This window comes from Rhipicephalus microplus, chromosome 2 (assembly GCF_043290135.1).
Source record: "Rhipicephalus microplus isolate Deutch F79 chromosome 2, USDA_Rmic, whole genome shotgun sequence".
Classification (NCBI taxonomy): Eukaryota; Metazoa; Arthropoda; class Arachnida; order Ixodida; family Ixodidae; genus Rhipicephalus; species Rhipicephalus microplus.
This window is the reverse complement of record NC_134701.1, coordinates 202825620-202841861: the sequence shown is the minus strand read 5'-3', so window position 1 is coordinate 202841861 and position 16242 is coordinate 202825620. Positions and strand designations below refer to the sequence as shown.

The following is a 16242-nucleotide window of genomic DNA, read 5'->3' as shown; positions in this document are numbered from 1 at the left end:
AGCATCTGTCTTCTGGTTGGCCGTTCCGTGAACTAGACACGAGGACACCACCTACAAGCGCGGTGGTCGATAGTCGCACGCTTAGGTAGAAAAAAATTGGGTGAGTGTACACGTAAACGATGTTAGCACTAATGAAAATAATTACAAAAATGACACCATCTTGATAACTAGGGTGGCCAATGGGCGCTTGCATTCAAGAGGAAAGCCTTGAATGCTCCTTAGAACGCAATAAGTGACAATGGACGCTGGTGTGTGATGCGAAGAATTGTCAACATGCGTGGTCGTCACGGCTCGGCAAAAGATGTCACGTTATCACAACCAACAAAGATGCAGAACACTTCCAGTGCGTCAGATCACGGAGGCAATGCAAAGTTACGTTGTCTAAATAATAATAATAATAATATTAATAATAATAATAATAATAATAATAATAATAATAATAATAATAATAATAATAATAATAATAATAATAATAATAATAATAATAATAATAATAATAATTATTATTATTATTATTATTATTATTATTCTCTGGGGTATTACGTCCCAAAACCGCGATATGACTATGACAGACGACGTAGCGGAGGGCTGCGGAACTTTCGACCACGTGGTGTTCTTTGACGTGCACTGCCATCGCACTGTACATGGGCCTCAATCATGTGGCCTACCACGAAATGCGACCGCCACGACCGGGATCGAACCCGTGACCTTTGGGTCAGCAGCCGAGCACCCTAGCGACTGCTGCACCGAGGCGGCATGCTATGTGCAGAAAGCTTTCGGAAGGTCGCGAGGACAATGCCTATGGAGTGATCCGTACGACTGAGTGAGAGTAAAATGAAGATGACGCGTTTCGTCTTTCAAGCGCCTTAGGCAAGCTTAGAGGATGACTGGACCCGTTTTACAGTAAATCATTACTTAATAAAAATATTCAAACGTGTTATGCATAAAAGTGCTGTTTAGTTAGACTTTCCTAAGTATGCGAAAATAGTGGAAGAAATCAAAGTGTGCGAATGTGCCAAGTCTCGCAATGCTGTACAGGCTTAGAGACTTGATTGTATTTTTATGTTAGACAGGTGCTGTTGTATGGAAAGGTAAGAGCCACAAAATAATGTTTGAAGCAAAGGCAGGCCATAAATATTAGAACAGATGCTGCTAGTTCGTTAAAAGTTCACTAAAAATACTTAATGTCATGAAAAATTCAGCTCAGTGGAAAAATTTCAATTCTATGCTACCTGGTATTATATATTCTACGCTTGTAAGCTGGAAAACGCACTTTGTTTTAGGCAATATTGAATGCATCGCGTAAAATACACGAAGAAATATCGACATGTCAGGCTTCCTTTATTATGAAACATTTGAAAGCCACACTTTCTAAAATGTCAGTTTGGTTTGAAGCTCACGCGAAATTCTCTACGAAAAAAAAAATAGAGGATAATTTAGTTTCTCGCTGCCTCAAGAGCCAACACGTTGAGCAACTCATATCTAGGCGTACTCGACCTAAGACTCCATCAAATGTCACGCATGCTCAGCCGGCGCAAATATTCTTGCACAAGGTTCTTCAATACTTGCCGGCTCTAATTCTCTTTTCTGTAGTGGATTTCCACTGCGGACTCTTTAATTCAACTGGAAACGTTTTTTGCACAAACAGCTTTTGAACTCATTTCCTCTGGCCACAAAAGAATTTGACCCTTCTCCCCCCCCCCCCCCCCCTTCCTGGCAACGGGTGATTGAAAGTTGAAGGAGAAAGAGCGCATCACGCCGCACTTTACGTTCGAAGAAACTAACGTAGTGTACTATGCTCCTACAGTTAAAACCCAAAACGCGCGCTTTTTTTTTCTCATAACCCGTAGTTTATCTCACACAACAAACAAGCCTTCCCCCTCTATTTCTTCCCACAGGCACACTTATCAGGCCTGCCTGTTTCAGGCTGGCCGAGAACTAGGTTTTCGCTTGTATCGGGGTGAACTGCGCGGCTCTGGGCGTATTCCTTTGTATATTTTCTTTTTCTTCATACGTTCATCTCCTGTCAGAAACGCGCCTGTCCAAGCGTTTTCGGGCGGCCGGGGGCGTTTTCTGCCCGGGGCTCGCCGCAATATCCTCCAGCGTGGGCCCGGAGGTCGATTGGAGATCAATACATAAACAACCCGCGCTCTCACTCAACTGGAAGGGATCATAACTTTGGAGGCGCTAGTTTCTACTAAGCCGTCGGGGTTTGCGAGCGCGCGAAAACAGGCGAGGAGAGGAAGGGAGGAGGGTACACCCAAGGGAGGCACATACACAAGTCCATACAAGGGTACGCACGCAGGCACGCCGGGTTGGAAAGGATGGGCACGGAAAGCAGCTAACCTAGAGGCTGCAATGCATTGGGAGTGGGGAGACGTATCTGAAGGGGGCGAGTATTGAAGGCTTTCGAATATGAATGAGTGTTTTTTTTATGTAGTTGGCTCTAAACTTCTTATCAGAGGAGAGGCTACTATTGACAATGGGATCACTTTCGTAATACGTTGTTGACATATCTTGAGTGCTGGGCAGTACACTCTGAGCATTCTGTCCACTCTACTCAGGCACTCGTATCCTGCCAAGCTGCGCACAGCAGCTCGGTAAGCGTACGAGTGCGCACTGAGAGCACGGCGTGCGCACAATGTCAATACAGAGGCGGTAAAATAAAACTTCGTGCCGAATGAATTCCTGCTGAATAAATCTTGCGGAAACGTGATGGGGCATTCACTTGACTTCTTTGTCGTACCGTACCCAAGCAAGCAACACTTGTCCAGTCATCTGTGGGAGTCGCGCTTGTTGTCAATGCAAACTAAGTGCAGTTCTCTCTAGAATCTGAGTGCTTACAATGTGATTGGTGTTCGGATTGGAACGCTCACCCTCGCTGCAGTGCGAATCGTATTTTAGATATGCGTATTGAAGAAGAGTTGAGCGTGGAGATTATTAATTAAAGTTTCTCTTTGTTACCTAATTAAGGTAGCAGTGTTTTAGACAAGTATTCCCCCAAGACGATAAAAAGACGCAATTATTGGGGCTCATTGTCTATCCAGTGTGCTACGATGTTCAGATTCACCCTCACTTTCACAGCACTGTCCTGGCAGCGAGTGCTTTTTCATTCGCTTGCTATGCGTAATCCTCAATTACATAAACCCCCAAATACCTGCAAATTGCTGGGATCGGTAAATAATTCTTGATAAGCTACTAATGCTGGAATCGAGCTTTCAAAGCAGATAGTAACTGACGAACTGCGCCGTAACTCTGCATCATCTCATGGATGTGTAGGCTTTACAAAACTTAGACAGAAATAGTTAACGTCGATGGTTTGTGTACGTGTTGGTGCCAGCCTGAGAACTGTTTGACGCAAGTTGGTCTCATTGCTAAAACGAAATAGCCAAAGTAATTAATGACAAAGTGATGACTGATTGATAGATTTATGGGTGTAACGTCCTAAACCCACCGAATGATTGTGAGAGACGCCGTAGTGAAAGGCTCGATAATTTTGACCACCTGGGGTTCTTTAACGTGAACCATAGTCTAAGCACACGGGCCTACAGCATTCTCGCCTTCATCAAAAATACAGCCACCGCAGCCAGGATTCGACCCTGTGACCTGTGAGTCAGCAGCCGAGTACCTTAGCCACTCTACCACCGCGCCAGGGCAGTAATGAAAAAGTGTCCCATCTTGACGACCTAACGAAGTGAACGCACACTTTTAAGGCAACTATAAAGTAAGTAGCGTGTGATACCCGACACAAGAGCCCTCATGAGTAATACTTTGGAGACGTAGAATATGATGTCATTGATAAGCTAAAGTGAAGAGCAGGAGAGTAGAGCAGCTTATTGAAGAAAAATCAAGGTAGTGCTCCTAATCACTTAGCTTGTTTTTAGTCTAATTTAATCAAAACAATAGTAGCGTGACTCCACACGAGAACAACCTATACATTTGCCCATATATTGATTCCTTTTGCATACTTAGTCTGATGCCCACCAACCGCAAAACATAAAAACGAAAAAAATGAAAGTAGAAATTTGGTTGTGTTGGAGGTTCACCACCACAACTTTCGTTATAAATGCAACTTCTATATATATATATATATATATATATATATATATATATATATATATATATATATATATATATATATATATATATATATATATATATATGATCTCGGAGATCGACCCCGAACAGGGCCGGTGTACTGCCCACGGTGCGGTGAGGCGTAGTGGCCTGGCAACAGCGAACAATGAGCTCGTCGGGGTGCCGACTGGGCTCCCGCAAGATAGTCGGCGATGTCAAGCGGTCGTTCACCCCGTTGTGGGCACGGCACGTTGATGTCGAAGCCACGTAGACCCATCTGTCGGTACTAGCAACGGTGGTTGGTGTGCCCGGCCTCGCCGCAGAGGTAGCAAAGCGGGCGGTTGTCAGGATCATGCCAAACGTCGGTTTTCCTCGGCGCGCTGCGCTGGCCCACTGGCGAACGGTAGGACGTCGGTGGTAGTGGTGGTGGCGGCGGTGGCGTCTGGCGATGGAAGTGCGACGAGGTGGCGTGTTGGCTTGGGCGTGAAGGAAGGGCGTGACGGCGGACTGCAGCAACATAGCTCATGACTTGCAGCTGCGGCTCTGGAGGCTTAGGAACGCCCAGCAATTGCGGAATCTCCTGTCATACGAGGTTTGTGATTGAGTCCACTGAATGCTGAGAGGGTGACAGCAATTTATGGAGCTCTTCCCATACGTTGGCTCAGATAGCCTCGTGCAGGTCTCCGGTTTGAAACGAGTGGACCTTCCCATAGGTCGTTGTCGGAACGTGGCGATTGTACTACCTCGTAGGCATTTCCAAGGCCTTTTCAATCGTCGTGGCCTCCGAAACGAATTCCGAGAGCGTCCTTGGAGGGTTGCGTACAAGGCCGGTGAAAAGTTTCTCCTTAACTCCCCGCATCAGGAAGCGAATGTTCTCCTCGAACATGGTGAGCTCGGCATGATGAAACAAGGTCGTCTTTTCCTCGGCGTACCTTCCGAAGTTCTCGTTGGGAGCTGTACATGGGTCTAAAGTAAAGATTCTGCCCTTGCCTTTCGGACAACGCTTGTGAAAGTGTCAAGAAATGCGACACGAAAAATGTCCCAGGTTGGAAGTGTGGCTTCTCGGTTCTCGAACCATGTCCGAGGTTAATCTTGTTGGGTGAAATAAATGTGCCGCAACTTGTCATTTCGGTGATGTCGTTGAACAGGGTGACTTGGTCGAACCATTCAAGCCATATTTCTGGGTCTTCAAGTGGCGAACTACAGAAAGTTGGCGGCTACTTCGGTTACAGGAAAAGGATCGGTGCAGACGGCACAGGAGCTATCATCGTCGCAGTGGTCGAGCTCAGGGTTTTAGTCTACCAGGTTGAGTCAAGTAGAGGCCCAAACTCTGGTGGGAGCCCTGCCGTCAGAGGCCGGCCCGGTACTCAGCATTGGCGTCGATGTCCCCTTGACGGTGTGGGCTCGGCTCACGGCTGGAAGGAGGCGTTCGATACATGGGCCGGGAAGCACCTCCAGCAGAAGTCACGGAGTCGTGACATCTGGTGTAGGTGCTTCCCGGCACCTTCCACCGTGCGAGGCAGCCCAGTCACCTCGCACGATGAAGCCTCAGACTTTAAGAATTCGACGTGACCATCGTTTACAAGTCTGGAAGAACTTATTCTGACGCCGACTGCTTGTTCCGTGGCCCCGTCAAACCAACGCTACCTGACGGCCATGATGAGGACCGCTTCTTAGCACAATAACTGCTGATGACTTCGCCGAGCAACAGCGAGCTGACCCGGAACACAGAAGCCTGGTGGAATACCTCGAGGGTAGCAGCACGGCTGTACCGAATGCCTTCAAGAGAGGACTGGAGTTGTTCTTCTTTCGAAATGGAATTCTCTTAAAGAATAACTTCTCACCTCTTCGAGCCGACTTACTTCTTGGTTCGTAGAGCAGTTTGACCACAAGTATTGAGGGCCTACATGACGACCCGACGGCTGGACACCTCGGTGTTTTCCGTACGCTTGCAAGAGAAAGAGAGAGAAATATGGTAGGAAGAAAGGCAGGGAAATTAAGCAGAAAGCAAGTGTCTGGTTTGCTACCCTGCACTGGGGAAGGGAAAATGAGAGACAGAGAAGTAAGAAAAAGAAAATGAAAGAGAGCGGGACGAAAGCGAAAACGCACAAACACACTAAGCCGTCACAAACGTTCGACGAGGTAAGTCGATTACAAAAAAATCACAGCATATCCACGGAGTGAATGATGATTGGTGGGGCGCAGCGTTCGTCAGTCTGTCTGTCCAATCGTTCTCGCGTCCGCCTATCTGTGTGATCCTTGGTGCATCTGTCCGTTTGTTCATTCATCTGTCTATCCGTCCATCACTTTTTGCGGCCATCCCTCTGTCTGTCCATCCGTCCGTGCGCCCCTCTGTCTGTCCGTCCGTGCGTGTGTCAGTCCGTTCGTCCGTCCATATGTCTAGAGAAAACTCCAAGCACAGCCATCTCACATCTTTTCATCATGTATTCATCAGATACAAGTGCCCCTATCAAGCAGACATTGTAAGGACCGCTATTTCGGCTATGTGCCACTGGTGGTTATGTACTATGAGGGACGCACAAGCCACGCCATAAGGAGCTTCGCCCCTTAAACTTCAGCAGGGCCTTCGTCGCTTTTTCGCGTGAAGCTTGATCTTTCCGGTATTCCAAAATTAATCTTTCGGAAAGCGGCTGATCGCCGAGGCATGCAAACACTGTTGCTAGGGGCTGTCTCTGACAGTTGTACTGAGGGCACTGACACAAAATATGTTCGATGGTTTTGTCAGCGCCGTAATGATCACACGCAGCACTGTCTCCCCATCTCATGCGGTAAGCAAAGGCGTTCGTACAAGACACCCCAAACAACATACGACAGAGAGCGGTTGTCTCAGATCTGGATAACCCAGATGAAATGGAAAGTCCTAGGTATGGGTCCAGACGGTGAAGACAGGTGTGTATAAATCTGGGCATGTTCCACAAAAGCCTCGTGACATCGTTCACGAGCGTATTATTCCTTGCTGCTACGTCGCTTATTGACAGTGGAATGTGATCCATCATGCCATTTTTGAGAGCGTTCGTAGCTGCAGCGTCGGCATGCTCGTTATGGATGATTACGCAGTGGCCTGGTAACATTTGAAAAGATACACCATGTCATTTTTGTAGTACTTGCTGATGCAATTGTCTTATTTTCAGCACCAATTGGTCTTGAGGTCCACACCATAGAGCAGTTCGAACACAATACAGAGGTGACTTTGAATCCGTAAAAATGCACCATTTTAGAGGTGCTTCTTGATCGATCTTGCGGTGTGCACAGCGGAGTGCTACTAACTCTGCAGCTGTCGATGTTGTTTTGTGAGACGTTCGAAATTAGATGGTTTCAGCTTTTGCTGGGAAGTTCACAGCTCCCACAGATCCTCTAACATATGTCGAACCATCCGTATAAAGTTTAATGTGGTGCTTGTATCGTTTGGACACCATATGTAGAGTCAGCTGCTCCAAAGCTGGTGTCCAGAGATCCGCCTTTTGGCGAACTCCTGGCACTGTCAACTGTAGGTTTGGATGATATAAACACCAAGTGGGTGTCAGGATGGGTTCCGGAGGTGTGTGGCCTGCTGGAAGGCACTCATTGTAACTCAATACTCTTTTACAGAAGGAGGCACTCATTCGGTCTTCTGGAAGCGAAGCGAGGTGGTGGGCACGGGCGCAAGCAAGGTGCTAAATATGCGCTCGAAGAACCTCTAGAGTAATGTGCACTGAGGCAGTATGATCCTTGGCGATTGCGATGGTCTCCGCTGTGGATGTGCAGCGTGGTAATCTAAGACAAACTTTGAGTGCCTGACCCTGGGCGTTTTCGATAGTAAGTACGATAATTTTGCAGGTGTTCGTCAAAACAGGCTAGCTGTACCACAGGTACCCCAGGAACAACGTCCTGTATAGTTACAACATTGCGTGTACTGACGTGCCCCACTTTTTTTCTTCTAAAGAAGTTGAAAAGTTAGGAGACGGCTGTTAGGCACTTTTTCGGAGTGACCACATGGGGATTCCAGCAGATATTTTGATCAATGGTGACTCCCAAGAACCTGTGTGTGCGAGTGTAGCAGACAATTTCTCCAATGATGGTAATTGGATATGATTTCATTGCCTTCCACGTGAACGCAACCAGCGTCGGTATGTCTGGAGAAATCTTGAGGCTTAGTTCTCTAAAGTTCGCAGCTTTCTGAAGTTTTGCACGTATCTGCGGATGTGTTACACCAGATGTCTAAAGACCAATATTGTGTGCATAGATAGATATCTGCACAGACTTTGTTATAGTTTCCACAAGGCCGATCATGACAAGATTGAATAGCGTGGGGCTTGATACACCACATTCGGTAACACCACGGTGTATGTAATGCTCCGATGTCGGCCCATCATCACTTTTTATAAACAATGATCTCATACGAATGTAGCAGCAGATCTAGTGGTTCACTCGCCCCTCCAAGCCAATGGACTCGGTTGCATCAAGTACGGCTTCATGGGAGATACTGTCATAAGCTCCTTTGACGTCCAAAAATAATGCTACAGATAGCCGTCGGCTCATTTTCTGGTGTTGTACCTATGTCACGAGATGAATGACGTTGTCAATGGAGCTACGAAGACAACAAAAGCCGGCCATGGCGTCTCGATAGACTCTGTATCGTTCTAAGAACCACTCGAGTCTGGCAAGAATTCGCTCCATCAGCTTCCCCACGAAACTCGCCAGCGCTATTGGTCAGTATGACGTCAGCTCTAGAGGTGATTTTTTCCAGTTTTGAGAATCAGAACCAAACGGCTTGTTTTCCATTTGCTGGAAAGAGCACCAGCTCGCCAAGGCTCATTAAATTCGTTCAGTAAAGCACTACGTGCGTGATCAACGAGGTTGTACAATAGGCGGTAGGATATACCATACGGCCCGGGAGACGACAATCGATTACAAAAACCAAGAGCTGTGTCCAGCTCTTCTATCGAAAAAGGTAGGTCGATGCACGGATAAAGGGAGTGTGGTGCGTTAGCAGCAGTAAGCACCCCTGTGCAATGTGATGGGCCTGCAATTGTCTTACGAAAATATTCCGCTATTTCGATGTCCTTTCTACGTTGGAAGATTGCCAGGGCTTTAAACGGAAAACGTTGTTCGGAAAATGTGCGTAGGCCTCACACGGTTCGCCATATTTGAGATAGTGGTTTGCGATAGTCTACAGAATCACAAAACTTTGCTCACCGTTGGAGCTCACCGTTGGAACCGCGCTGGATATTCTTTTGCATTCGCCTTGCTGCCCCGCCACTGTATTCTAGTGGCTAAGGTACTTGGCTGCTGACCCGCAGGTTGCGGGATCGAATCCCGGCTGTGGCGGCTGCATTTCCGATGGAGGCGGAAATGTCGTAGGCCCGTGTGCTCAGATTTGGGTGCACGTTAAAGAACCCAAAGTGGTCGAAATTTCCGGAGCCCTCCACTACGGCGTCTCTCATAATCATATGGTGGTTTTTTGACGTTAAACCCCCATATCAAGGCATGCGCCTTGCAGGGCGTATATCTTCAATAGACTTTGTGCGCCGATATCTGTGCTCTGTACGCCAACAAATTGCGCGAAGTCGCTTTAACTCTACGTTCATTTTCGAGGCCTTGAAGAGCACGTCAGCGTGCACATTGTGCTCTGCCCTGCTTCTTGGATCGCTTGCTCAATGCCACAGGATAAGCTTTTGCACATGCGTCTTCTATAATGGTTGTGAATATAGACAAATCGATCCTACGGATGATTTTAGGTGGTGGCACACTGGCAAAGCTTTTGATATTGAGATAAAAGGAGATGTGGTCGCTACCATGCGTCTCGATGTCTAAAAACACTTGACGCTTGTGGCAAAGCGAGGCAACAGAAATATCAGGTCCAAGCAGCTGCTGCACGTGGACCCTCGTAGAAACGTAGGGTTCTCTTTATTAAAAAGAGAAAGCTCATGGGCCGACACAAATGAAGCCAGTTTCCCGCCTATGGCAATGTTTTTGAGCTTTCCCAGATAGGGTGTTGGGACTTGAAGTCCCCTGTAATTATCCATGGACTCGGTATGCTCGCAATATGTCATCCAGTCTATTTCGATCAAAACAAGCTGAATGAGATTGGTAAACGCACATTAATGTGAACACGAGGTTTTTTGCTTTACAGTCTGGCAAACATCTTGGTTTTTGTCACGTAGTGCCACAGGATGAATATTGTAAGTAAGCTCGCGACGAATGTACACAAGGACCTTGCTGCTTTTGTTGCAGGTTCCGGGCGGAATTGATACGTATCCTGATAGACTGATGGGGTTTGTTAAGTTTCGTTCACAAATCATGATGATTGGCAAACGGTTCAAGAGCACGTACTGAAGAAAATCGGAAAGCTGTGATCTAAGTCCTTTTGCGTTCCACTGGATAGCTGGTGCTTCTGTGACCTCTTCGCGGAACGATTGTTGATCTCCTGCCATGGTTCTACGCAAGGGCGACGAGGACTGGGCTCAACGCGTCCAGCACTTGTAGGCCACTTCAAGCAGCTGTGGTTTCCCAGGCTTCTCAGTATGTCTGCAATGACAGCGACCAGGGATCGTAGCATCGTAATGTTCTGTCAATCTACCCTTGACACATCCTCAATTGAAGTAGGCTCGGAGGGAGCTGTAGGGCGGGGAGGCCTGAGAGGGGGCTCCTTCGCAGGCTGCGTACAAGGAAGTGTAGGCCAGTCATATGCAGCTATGGGCTTTTCTACCTCATTTCGCTTCATGCGTACTGTTTTATTGGCGTACGAATAAGATTGGTTACGCGCGACACCCTGTATTGCACGCCTTCTACGAGGGCTGCGTCAGTGCCATACCCTTTCAGCAGCCTCTCTGTGCGATGAATTGTCTCTGACCATTTGTTTGATAATAAAATTTTTTTCTTTATCTGCGGGCATTTCTTGAAGGCAGCGTCATATAAACCATCCCAGTTTCCGCACTTCAGACTTGTTGCCTGACATGAATCTGCAGTGTGGGGTTCAGCGCATCGTGGGCATAATGTGGTGTTCATGCACACACCCTTGACATGTCTGAATTTCATGCATTGATGAAGCTGAAGAGGTTTAGGAACAAATGACCGAATATGATGTCGGAAATGTCCCACCTTGACAAATGACGGAATAGAATCTCCTTTGAACATTATCTTTACTCAGCGGTTGTTTCCGTGGGGAAGTACATTCGTGATGACAACTTCCTCGTTCGCCGGTTTCAAAAGAATTGGAAGATGAGAGTTCGCGATGGCCAAATCATTGTCATAGTTATTCCCGCCATGCCGACACCATCCATTGGAATTATTCGTCGGACTTTAATGTCTGTGACCTCCAATAATCTTCATAGCTTGTCTAAGGAACTAGCAGTCATAGTGTCGACAGCAAGAATATTAGTGCGAGGGTTCAAACGGATATATTTAATTTCATTTGGCGCAACCCCCTCAAAGTACTTAGGGAGAGCTTGACTGTTTATTGCTCGAAGGCCAATGGCGGGATACTCGGGCACGAACAAGATGGTGTGCGGAGAATGTTGTTCTTTTGACTTTCCAGTTAACACCCCCGATGATGGAGATGGCTGGACGTTTCTTCTTTTGGCCTTCCTGCTTCTCATGGTCTCGAAGCTGTCATCCGGCGAGTCGTCGCTAGAGGCTGAGTACAGTTCCGTGTCCTCACTGGTGCTCGAATTGGTGCTTCGTTTCCACGACAAGCGTGCGTAAGTTGGTATATGGTCGGTTAGCACCACAGAAGGATCCGTGTGCATAGCCATTGGGCAGTGGCCATCAGTAGTTTCGGGCGAGGTGCGTTGATTTAATGAGCAGCTCGCGATGGCAGACCTCTCACTGGGCGGGCCGGTGGAAGACTTCGCGTCCGTCACCCTTTCCGCCAATGTTGCTCACTACGTCAGGACCTGCTGCGACTGTAAACGACAATAGACATCAACAACTAGGCCAGCCGGACTTCTTCAGCCCATCAAGCCACCTCACTGGCCGTTCCAGCAAATCAGCATAGACTTATTGGGGCAGTTCCCGACGTCGCATTCCGGGAACAAATGGATCGTCGTAGCTACTGGCTACCTCACAAGCTACGCCGAAACAAAGGCCCTCCCTAAAGGCAGTGCCTCTGAGATAGCAAGGTTCTTCGTCGAGAACATTGTTCTGCGTCACGGAGCTCCACAGGTCTTCATTACTACTGTAGGTACAGCCTTTGCGGTGGACCTAACTCAGGCGATCCTGAAGTACAGCCAGAAAAGTCACCGCTGCACCACCGGCTACCATCTACAGACCAACGGCCTCACCGAACGTCTTAATAAGACCAACGCTGATATTTTGGCTATCTACGTCGACGTCGAGCACAAGACGTGGGATACAATAATTCCGTACGCGACCTTCGCGTACAATACGGCTGCCCAAGAAATGACGCAGATGACGCCGTACAAGTTGGTCTATGAAAGAAGCTCGGCAACGACGCTCCACGCTAGTCTTCCAAACGTCACTGACGAAGAGAACCTCGACGTCACCGCTTACCTTCAGTGAGCGGAAGAAGCTCGTCAACTCACCCACCTGCGCATGAAGATTCAGCAGGTGACCGACAGCCGCCATTACAATCTTCGGCGAAGCTTCGTTGAGTACCAGCCCGGGGACTGTGTGTGGGTATGGACGCCGATACGCCGACGTGGGCTCAGTGAAAAACTTCTGCGCTGGTACTTCGGACCATACAGAGTAGTTCAACGTCTCGGCCCACTCGACTACAAGGTTGTTCCCAACGGCGTTACGAACTCCAAACGGCGCCGTACTCGACCTAAAGTCGTCCATGTCGTGCGCCTCAAGCCATTCCTAGCGCGAACCTGAGGACTATTTAGTTGTTGTTGCTGTACTTAATAGATTATTGTCTTTATTATTGTACCTTCGTCTTTTATTAAAGCATCAGGCCGATGCCCTTTTCAGAGGGGGACAATGACACGTTCATTTTCTCATGTTCTCCTATCACACCGTTACACTACGTTCAGCGCAAACCGCGCCTACAATGTTCGAGAAGTTTCGAGGCTTTAGTAGATCGCTTTGTTAAGATTACGCCCGCCCCGCCGCGGTGGTCTAGTGGTTAAGGTACTCGGCTGCTGACCCGCAGGGCGCGGGTTCAAATCCCGGCTGTGGCGGCTGCATTTCCGATGGAGGCGGAAATGTTGTAGGCCCGTGTGCTCAGATTTGGGTGCACGTTAAAGAACCCCAGGTGGTCAAAATTTCCGGAGCCCTCCACTACGGCGTCTCTCATAATCATATCGTGGTTTTGGGACGTTAAACCCCACAAATCAATCAATCAAGATTACGCCCACTTCGAGAACGTCACAGATTATTCGGGAACCTACGTCGCCGCACGCGGTAACACTGGAATATTTGATGGCAAGGGTATAATTGCCGAGAGGTTTCACCGCTTGTCAGTTGATCGACGGCTGACGCTGCATTCGCAGCTATCAGTGCAAGTGTGCACTGTAACCCGACCTTACTTTCCATTTACCGGGCACAGGTTCGCCCAAATAAAAAGTTTCATCTGACCATCCAGTCTTCTGCCTTCAACCACATATGTCACGACCCCGTGACAATATATATATATATATATATATATATATATATATATATATATATATATATATATATATATATATATAATGGAAATAAGTGTATACCTAAAGGCTCATTTTTTCGTATTTTGACGCAATAATAATAAGATATAACGGACAATAACGCCAAGGAATGTGTAGGGGAAGAGTTATTAGAACTAATGTAATGTAAATAACAAGAAAGAAAAGTGGGTGAAGAAATAACTTGCCGTGAGCAGGTTATGTTGTTATGTTTATATATATATATATATATATATATATATATATATATATATATATATATATATTGTAAGCACATTCCAAGCATTTGATCGTTCTCACTTGCACATACCCATCATCATCGTTCTCACTTGCTCATACCCATCATCATCGTCCTCTCTCTTGGTGTGGTTCTGAGCCGAGCCAGACATCGCAGAATAAACGCTTCTGCTCGCCCTGCCTGCTCGCCGTACCTAGTCTGCCTGCGTCTTTCAGAGTGGTGGAGGTGCCGGGGTAAGATCCCGACGTCCTCCTACGTTCATTTCCCACCTGGAGCTCCGATCTGGTCGCCGATTGCACCCAGCCACCCACACAGGTATGCAGACATCGGACCTAACGCCTAGCCCTAACGCTACAGCCCCTACGCCGGCGGCTGCCCGCTCTTCATCTACTGTCACCAGCCCTCAGCGCGAACCGCCCGTGTTCGCGGGTCTTCGCGGTGACGACGTCGAGGAATGGCTTGACCTTTACAACCGTGTGGGTTCAGCCAATCGATGGACCGAAGCAGAGAAACTGAGCTACCTTCCTTTCTATTTGACCAGCGTAGCCAAAACCTGGTATTTTAATCACGAAACTGACTTCGTTGATTGGTCGACCTTTGCCAACAAACTGCGACAAATATTCGGATGCTCATCGGGTCGTTCCGAAGCCGCGAAACAGAAGCTGGCTGTGCGTCTACAACTGGCACATGAGTCGTACACTTCGTATATCGAGGATGTTTTGGCCCTCTGTCGCCGTGCGAATAAAGACATGACGGAAGATGAGCGCGTTCGCCACATCCTTAAAGGAATCGGCCCAATCGCATTCAACGCCTTGGCTGTTGGCAATCCCGCTACGGTTAACGACGTCATTTCGACATGCCAACGCCTTGACCAGTTGCAGTCCCTTCGGCTTCAACAAGACAGTGACCCACGCCTGATGCCTCCCTCTGAATTAAAAACCCTTATCCGCACAATTATCCGGGAAGAACTTCGAGACCTTGAACAGCAGCGGTCCACTGTCGCCTCCGCTCCGTCTCCACCATTCGACCTGCGGAATCTTGTTAAGCAGGAGTTAGCGGCAATGGCGACACCGACATCCCCGGTCGCTCCGCCAGCACGCCCGATGCCCACATACGCCGATGTGACGCCCAGGTCGACACCGGCAGCACCGGTTGTTCAAACGGTAATGCCCACATATGCGGAGATCGCTGCGATTCCGCCTGCTCCCGGGGCATCTAGCTCTACGGATACTGCTAGTAGCCATTTGGCTGCTATGCGAGGTGGAATGACTGCTGCACCCTTGTATCCTCAGTGGCGTCAATCCCGTCCTGTTTGCTTTTACTGCGGTATACGAGGCCACATTTCTCGTTACTGCCGTCGCCGCCAGCAAGAGGAACGACGAGGCTATGCTGAGTTCGAACGAGACCGGTTCCGAAGACCAGATCTTTATGCTCCAGACACCTACCCGTCCGCGCAGTACCGGTCTCCGTCTCCTCCAGTGTCCCCTCGTCAACATCAGGAATACCGCTCCTCCAGACGACGCTCTCCATCGCCCTATCGCCGCTCCGCATCGCCACTTCGTCCAATCATCTCCCGTCCTGTTGACCAATCTTCGGAAAACTAAGGATTGCAGTTTTTGGAGGGAAAACTGCGTCCCGTCGACCAACAAAAATACCTCCTGTTCGCCCAGCTAATATGTTGTCAGTGACTATTGAAGGTATTCCTGTGCAAGCTCTCGTTGACACCGGTGCAACCACTTCTGTTTTGCGTAGTGACTTGTGCTCGCGCCTCCGTAAAGTCAGAACGCCCTATGTGGGACCTGTGTTGCGTGGGGCAAATAACGTGCTGATTCAACCTGACGGACAGTGTACGGCTCGTGTTTCTATTGATGGTATACGTCACCACATCGAGATGATTGTGTTGCCCACGTGCATTCATGAACTTATCCTTGGTTGGGACTTTCTGCATTCCGCTTCCGCTGTTATATCCTTTAAAGAGAACGTCATTCACATAACGGATACAACGGATGCGCCCATTCCAGTTTCATCACCCTCGATCTCCAACTTGGTCATTGTTGAAGACTGCGTCCTGCACCCTGGTCACGAACACGTGATAGCTGTCGCATCTACCCAAGTAACCGACGGTGATGCACTTGTGGCTCCTTCGTTTCGCTGCACCTCCCGTGGAATTCTCGTCGCCTCTTGCCTCCTCCGGTTTTCCTCTGGCTGCGCTTTTCTGCCCGTTTCTAACACAACTGCAGAATCTGTGCTGCTGCCCAAGGGAATGACAGTGGCAAAGATTGACTTCTCTCCATTGACCTCCAT

General features: G+C 48.2%; 1 protein-coding gene across 1 annotated transcript in view; it reads right to left on the bottom strand.

Annotated features, from left to right (window-relative positions):
• Positions 1-16242, bottom strand: part of LOC119169595 (cell adhesion molecule Dscam1-like) — a 354684-nt gene that overhangs the window by 208701 nt on the left and 129741 nt on the right. The gene's annotated exons all lie outside the window — the stretch shown is intronic.